This window comes from Ciona intestinalis, chromosome 10 (genome assembly GCF_000224145.3).
Source record: "Ciona intestinalis chromosome 10, KH, whole genome shotgun sequence".
Taxonomy (NCBI): domain Eukaryota; kingdom Metazoa; phylum Chordata; class Ascidiacea; order Phlebobranchia; family Cionidae; genus Ciona; species Ciona intestinalis.
The window spans coordinates 2,171,638-2,178,632 of NC_020175.2; the positions used below are offsets into that span (position 1 = coordinate 2,171,638).

Genomic DNA, 6,995 nt, shown 5'->3' on the forward strand with positions numbered 1-6,995 from the left:
CGTATACGCCTTTCTTGGAAAGTTACCAAAAACTTGTTATGGGAAGTTAACAAAACGATTTTAGATCACGTTGCATGAAAAGAGAGCAGATAAGTTCTCCTCTCCTACCAACTTCCAGAATGTTGGCTGCAGTAAACAGGATGCATGTGTGGAAAGTTTTTTTTTTTTTTTTTTTTTTATGTGTGGAAAGTAACTAAAACCACTCTCTTATCATCTATCCATCGCACTCTGGTGGTGGAGAAACTCTCGGCTTTACGGGAAGCAATTAAAACGTTTTCTGTAGAAAGCCCCAATCACGAAGCATGAAGAAAGTGTTGTTAAACAGTAACAAGTTGTTACTGTATGGTTAGCTTTTAATAAAGCAGTTATAACCAAAATAAATTGACACCCAGGAAAATTAAAAGATAATTTTATGAAACAGAACCGTTCGAAGTTTGACTTATTATGCGTTCGCTCCGCAACCATAATATAGGTTACCCAACAGTCAAGACACGATGCGACAATCATAGTGGACATGTTTGTTTTTGTGCAACACATTTAACGAAAATTTTTCTAACTCACTGGCCAATTATGTGTTAACTAAATGATTTTATTTAAAAATCCCTACAAAATAGTTACATAAGTGTAAACGGCACATGTGTGGCTGGTCTCATTCTTTGCATGGCGGTGAACTGGAATTTGCACAGTACAGCACTACTTTAAGATCTCCATGTACTGCGTATAAGCCTTTCTTGGAAAATTACCAAAAACTTGTTATGGGAAGTTAACAAAACGATTTGGATCCTGTTGCATTAAGAGAGAGCAGATTAATTCTCCTCTCCCACCAACCTCCAGGATGTTGGCTGCAGTAAACAGGATGCTATTTAAACTGGCTTTCTCTTTTAGAAAAATATTTCGGAAATTATTCATACCATGAACGCGTGATCAGATTTTTATATAAGGCGATGTTTTTTGAACAAGACAGTAACTGTTTTCTACAGCATTAAAAGTAAGTGGCTTGTAGTAACATTGCAATTTCATTTGACTAAACGGGTGTTTCTGCAGATGAACAAGTCACTTTTTCTTCTCTTGCTCGTCATCGGACTCCTCGTCCTCACCGATACCACTGATGCGTGGCGTCGTCGTCGTCGCGGTGGCCGTCGTCGATGGTGGAACCAAAAGGCAGCGAAAGAATGTAAGTTATTCATTTTTAGCCTGTTTCTTTGAAATATTGGCACTTTTTTGTTCTGGTGTAGCTGGTCAGCGTACGCTTATGAGTCTAAACAAAATTCTAAATTTGTTAATGATATTTTTTCTTGTGGGATAAAATTTGGGTTAAGCACCCGCCCGCCATCAACTGTGGAAGCTTTATCAAAAACACATTCATTATCCTTTTGTAATGATGCGAGCGTGTAACCACTAAACCACAGAGATAAATGGCTTGAATTATTTAAAACATAATATATCCCAGTGTTTCACAATTCGCTTTTGTTTCAGCTGAAGATGTAGAATCGATTGAAGAACCAAAAGAGGATGACCGTTGGTAAGGACAATAAGTGTTCATCATTATAAATCGACGATGACAATAAATTAAACTCGAATTCATCTTTTTTTGAACTATTACCTGGAAATTTATTCTGTGAAGGCGAACAGTATTAGCACAGATCTATATTGCACCAGTAAAGAGATTCCAGAATGTTCCACATGTTTAAAGTTATTTTATACAGGAAATAAACAATAAAAATTTAGTTTTGCGAACGTATGTTACTCACGTTGGCCTTGTTCAACGGAAATGATACTTCATAACTGTATTTTTTAAAGATTTTTCGTTATCTTTGGCGTCACCCATCGGTAAAGTCACTATCGATATTTATGTTCGGAACGAAATATTTTGTTCACTTCCGGAACATAATTTCTTGATTTTGTTATGAATTTTTTTTGAACACTTGAGGCGATAATGGTCCATGTGCGATTTGACGAAAAAATAATAATTCGATAGAAGAAGTTTTCACTTTTTATTTTACTACCCCTTGTTACTACATTAAGTAAATAAAACATTAAATTATTTGACAAAATAAAGTAATAGGTGTATAAACCAAATAGATGAGTCAAAAAATACATTTTAATTCGGAACAAAAAATATTATTTTCGGATCGAAAAATATCGTTTTTGGATAACAAAATATTGTTTGCGGATTAAAACATTTTGTTTCTGAACAAAATTTATAGTGTATGAAACAAAACGTATTGTTTACGGAACAAAATAAATATTTTCGAAACATAGTAAACTGTTTCGGAACAAAACATATATTTTCTGAAGCAATGTTCATAAGGAAAGTTATAGTATTATAAGTGTAAAATATAATTTGGTCGTTTGATCTTATTGCAAACACGAAAGTTTCCACGTCAATTTGTTCATTACGCAACCGTATATATGTATTTTAATTTAAACAGCTATATGGGATTTTTTTATTATTTATTATCAAATCATGCTTTGTTTTTATGAAAATAAAAAAATATTTGGCAGCGGTGGGATACGAAACCACGCCATCGAAATGACTGGTGCCTAAAGCAGCGTCTTAGACCACTCGGCGACGCTACCCACAGAAATTAATGCTGAGTGTATATTATTTATTACCAATTCATACTCTGTTTTTGCATGAAGAGAGAGCAGATAAGTTCTCCTCTCCCACCAACCTCCAGGATGTTGGGTGCAGTAAACAGGATGCATGTGTGGAAAGTAACTAAAACCACTCTCTGATAATCTATTCTATCGCACTCTTGTGGTGGAGAAACTCTCGGCTTTACGGGAAGCAATTAAAACGTTTTCTGTAGAAAGCCCCAATCACGAAGCATAAAGAAAGTGTTGTTACTATATAGTTAGCTTTTAATAAAGCAGTTATAACCAAAATAAACTGACACCCACGAAAATTAAAAGATAATTTTATGAAACAGAACCGTTCAATTTGGCTTAACGGCTCTGAGTTCGCTCAGCAACTATAAATATGGGTAACTGGTCAAGCCACGACGCGACAATCACTGTGGAAATGTTTGTTCTCGTGCAACGCATTTAAAGAAACAATTTTCTTCTAACTCACTGGCCAAATATGGGTTAGCTATATTATTAGGAATACAATACAAATAAATTTAAAAATCCCTACGAAATAATTACTCTTAAAGTAACATAAAAATGTTAGCTGTGACGAAAATATATGCAAGAGAACACCCGCGTTATAACGACTGTCGTTTCCCCGCCAATCGAAGATAATTAAACCAAGTTTATTTATTCATTACATATTAATATGTTAAAAAGCTGTTAAAATGGTAGGATCATAGCCAAATGATACCGGGTTCGAAGTTGGTTGCCGTCACCATTGCGGACGTGTACCTGTCTTTGAGCGAGACATTTAACGGTAATTGCTTTAGTTATCTGAAATATCCACATTTTTAACATTAAATAAAAAAATTGTCTCTAAAATGATTACCCATAAAGTTGCATAAATGTAAACGGCACGTGTGTGGCTGGTACTTATTCTTGCGTGGCGGGAAAACTGGAATTTACATTGTACAGCACTACTTTAAGATCTCCATATACTGCGTATAAGCCTTTCTTGGAAAGTTACCAAAAACTTGTTATGGGAAGTTAACAAAACGACTTTAGATCACGTTGCATCAAGTGAGAGCAGATAAGTTCTCCTCTTCCACCAACCTCCAGGATGTTGGCTGCAGTAAACAGGATGCATGTGTGGAAAGTAACTAAAACCACTCTCTTATCATCTATCCTCGCACTCTTGTGGTGGAGAAACTCTCGGCTTTACGGGAAGCAATTAAAACGTTATCTGTAGAAAGCCCAATCACGAAGCATAAAGAAAGTGTTGTTACTATATAGTTTTTTAATAAAGCAGTTATAACCAAAATAAACTGACACCCACGAAAATTAAAAGATAATTTTATGAAACAGAACCGTTCAATTTGGCTTAACGGCTCTGAGTTCGCTCAGCAACTATAAATATGGGTAACTGGTCAAGCCACGACGCGACAATCACTGTGGAAATGTTTGTTCTCGTGCAACGCATTTAAAGAAACAATTTTCTTCTAACTCACTGGCCAAATATGGGTTAGCTATATTATTAGGAATACAATACAAATAAATTTAAAAATCCCTACGAAATAATTACTCTTAAAGTAACATAAAAATGTTAGCTGTGACGAAAATATATGCAAGAGAACACCCGCGTTATAACGACTGTCGTTTCCCCGCCAATCGAAGATAATTAAACCAAGTTTATTTATTCATTACATATTAATATGTTAAAAAGCTGTTAAAATGGTAGGATCATAGCCAAATGATACCGGGTTAGAAGTTGGTTGCCGTCACCATTGCGGGCGTATCTATCTTTGAGCGAGACATTTAACGGTAATTGCTTTATTTATCTGAAATATCCACATTTTGAACATTAAATAAAAAAATTGTCCCTAAAATGATTACCCATAAAGTTGCATAAGTGTAAACGGCACGTGTGTGGCTGTACTTATTTTTGTATGGCGGGAAAACTGGAATTTACACTGTACAGCACTACTTCAAGATCTTCATATATTGCGTATACGCCTTTCTTGGAAAGTTACCAAAAACTTGTTATGGGAAGTTAACAAAACGATTTTAGATCACGTTGCATGAAAAGAGAGCAGATAAGTTCTCCTCTCCTACCAACTTCCAGAATGTTGGCTGCAGTAAACAGGATGCATGTGTGGAAAGTTTTTTTTTTTTTTTTTTTTTTATGTGTGGAAAGTAACTAAAACCACTCTCTTATCATCTATCCATCGCACTCTGGTGGTGGAGAAACTCTCGGCTTTACGGGAAGCAATTAAAACGTTTTCTGTAGAAAGCCCCAATCACGAAGCATGAAGAAAGTGTTGTTAAACAGTAACAAGTTGTTACTGTATGGTTAGCTTTTAATAAAGCAGTTATAACCAAAATAAATTGACACCCAGGAAAATTAAAAGATAATTTTATGAAACAGAACCGTTCGAAGTTTGACTTATTATGCGTTCGCTCCGCAACCATAATATAGGTTACCCAACAGTCAAGACACGATGCGACAATCATAGTGGACATGTTTGTTTTTGTGCAACACATTTAACGAAAATTTTTCTAACTCACTGGCCAATTATGTGTTAACTAAATGATTTTATTTAAAAATCCCTACAAAATAGTTACATAAGTGTAAACGGCACATGTGTGGCTGGTCTCATTCTTTGCATGGCGGTGAACTGGAATTTGCACAGTACAGCACTACTTTAAGATCTCCATGTACTGCGTATAAGCCTTTCTTGGAAAATTACCAAAAACTTATTATGGGAAGTTAACAAAACGACTTTGGGTCCTGTTGCATTAAGAGAGAGCAGATTAATTCTCCTCTCCCACCAACCTCCAGGATGTTGGCTGCAGTAAACAGGATGCTATTTAAACTGGCTTTCTCTTTTAGAAAAATATTTCGGAAATTATTCATACCATAAACGTGATCAGATTTTTATATAAGGCGATGTTTTGAACAAGAAAGTAACTGTTTTCTACAGCATTAAAAGTAAGTGGCATGTAGTAACATTGCAATTTCATTTGACTAAACGGGTGTTTCTGCAGATGAACAAGTCACTTTTCCTTCTCTTGCTCGTCATCGGACTCCTCGTCCTCACCGATACCACTGATGCGTGGCGTCGTCGTCGTCGCGGTGGCCGTCGTCGATGGTGGAACCAAAAGGCAGCGAAAGAATGTAAGTTATTCATTTTTAGCCTGTTTCTTTGAAATATTGGCACTTTTTTGTTCTGGTGTAGCTGGTCAGCGTACGCTTATGAGTCTAAACAAAATTCTAAATTTGTTAATGATATTTTTTCTTGTGGGATAAAATTTGGGTTAAGCACCCGCCCGCCATCAACTGTGGAAGCTTTATCAAAAACACATTCATTATCCTTTTGTAATGATGCGAGCGTGTAACCACTAAACCACAGAGATAAATGGCTTGAATTATTTAAAACATAATATATCCCAGTGTTTCACAATTCGCTTTTGTTTCAGCTGAAGATGTAGAATCGATTGAAGAACCAAAAGAGGATGACCGTTGGTAAGGACAATAAGTGTTCATCATTATAAATCGACGATGACAATAAATTAAACTCGAATTCATCTTTTTTTGAACTATTACCTGGAAATTTATTCTGTGAAGGCGAACAGTATTAGCACAGATCTATATTGCACCAGTAAAGAGATTCCAGAATGTTCCACATGTTTAAAGTTATTTTATACAGGAAATAAACAATAAAAAAAAACAGTTTTGCGAACGTATATTACTCACGTTGGCCTTGTTCAACGGGAATGATACTTCATAACTGTATATTTTACAGATTTTTCGTTATCTTTAGCGCCACCCATCATAATTATTTTGCAAACAGCGAAAGAACAAGGTGGCAGTAGCAAACTTAATATTGCGTACAAAGATATCCTGTGGTTGCGCTCCACGAGTTTTTCTATACTTTTACATTAAAAATGAAATAGATTTTGTTCTGCTGCATGCGGACAATGTACATGATATATATAAACATTTTTAATTGAATCAATTTATTACTACAAATTTTGCTGTTATTTTTTGGCTAAGTCTGTTGCTCTTGGCCTTATAAGAAATGTAGCAAATAAACAAAACACGCTCTTAAGAATGGTATTACATTGCATCTAAACCGGCTTTTGTGATATGGCCGTTTATGGCCACTGACTGCTGTCTTGTTAGCTGCTAAGCTGTATACGTACTTTGCACTCGACACAATCATCCATTTACGTTGTGATTACCGGGAAGTGATGCGCGCAAAGCACCGCCTCGCGTCTGAAGGAAATGCGTTAGCAAAAGGTGACGACGTAATACTAAATTCACCCCCACAGCTTGCCGATGCAGCCTTGTGGTTCATAATTTAACAAATACAAAACTCGTGGAGCGCAACCACGGGATATCTGTGTACGCAATATAAAGT

The 6,995-nt window shown here is 35.8% G+C and overlaps 2 long non-coding RNA genes across 2 annotated transcripts; both read left to right on the forward strand.

Annotated features, from left to right (window-relative positions):
• Window positions 1–874: 874 nt before the first annotated feature.
• LOC100178617 lies at window positions 875–1,586 on the forward strand. Its single transcript, XR_182123.4, has 3 exons — window positions 875–988; window positions 1,045–1,174; window positions 1,477–1,586. It is a non-coding gene; the product is annotated as an uncharacterized LOC100178617 (long non-coding RNA).
• Window positions 1,587–5,452: 3,866 nt separating this feature from the next.
• On the forward strand, window positions 5,453–6,161 carry LOC100176295. Its single transcript, XR_717423.3, has 3 exons — window positions 5,453–5,563; window positions 5,620–5,749; window positions 6,052–6,161. It is a non-coding gene; the product is annotated as an uncharacterized LOC100176295 (long non-coding RNA).
• Window positions 6,162–6,995: the final 834 nt, after the last annotated feature.